The 1057-nt window shown below is 23.5% G+C and overlaps 1 non-coding gene across 1 annotated transcript, besides 2 other annotated features; it reads left to right on the plus strand.

Moving 5' to 3' along the window:
- Window positions 1-396: 396 nt before the first annotated feature.
- Window positions 397-562: a repeat region.
- A 53-nt stretch (window positions 563-615) lies between these two features.
- On the plus strand, window positions 616-698 carry EHI_109370. The gene has a single exon. It is a non-coding gene; the product is annotated as a tRNA-Ile (tRNA).
- Window positions 699-755: 57 nt separating this feature from the next.
- Window positions 756-1057: a repeat region.

Genomic DNA, 1057 nt, shown 5'->3' on the forward strand with positions numbered 1-1057 from the left:
AAAAATAGATAATAAGTGTTAATAGAATTGTCAATTATTCATTACTAATAGATATTAATCACATAAAACATCATTAAAAGAGTAATTTCTTTTTTACTTATTATTTAGACTTTCTTTTTGACTTGTGAATATAGTGTTTTCTTTTGTTTTAATTATTTATATTATTGTATGTTCATCCTTCTTTCTTCATAACTCTTCTTTTTAAATCTATGTTTGATTTTTTACTTTAATTTAAAAAAAAATTATATTTTTTATTTTCTTTATTTTATAATGAATGAACATTTCGTTACACTATATTATTATGTCTAATTTCATTTAGTTTTAGCTACATCAAGTAGTACTTTTCTTTTGCTAATATATTCCATATATATTTCTAATTTCATTTAATAAATATCAATTCTTATATTACAACAATAATATCCAATCATAATACACCATTACATTCATTGAAACATTGATTAATCCAAATCCATATTCAAATGGATCAGCAAATCTAGATAATAAATAGGGAAACCAAAGCATGAACTTATTTTAAAGTTTATGTGCTATTTCTGACTTGCCAATTTTGTTTTATATTCAAAAGCAAATAATAAAATAGAAGAATAAAAATAAGAAGGCCCCGTAGCACAGTCGGTAGTGCATCGTACTTATAGGAAAGAGAAATGCGAGGGTCGCGGGTTCGATCCCCGCCGGGACCATTTTCTTTTTCTTTTTTTTATTTTTTTTCTTAATTAAAATTATCAAATTTAAACATACAATTAATTATGTATTAATAGATTTGGTTTCTGTTATTTCTGACTCAGGGAGATGAATTTCATCGATTTGGCATTTTATAGAGCATCTATATAGTATGTTTGATTGTGGTAGAGCCACTATCTAATAACATTTAGCATGGTTTTAATAACATGGTTTTTAACTTATTTAAAAATGTCAATTTCAATTTTTATTTTTTCATTTATTCTAATGTTTTCAGTATGTACTAAACTGTTTATTGAAATTATTATTTCAATTATTTGAAATCTCTTAATTTCTCAATTTTCATCAGCTTATTCTTTAA

Source organism: Entamoeba histolytica, genomic scaffold, assembly GCF_000208925.1.
Source record: "Entamoeba histolytica HM-1:IMSS scf_1104750517947 genomic scaffold, whole genome shotgun sequence".
Classification (NCBI taxonomy): domain Eukaryota; phylum Evosea; order Mastigamoebida; family Endamoebidae; genus Entamoeba; species Entamoeba histolytica.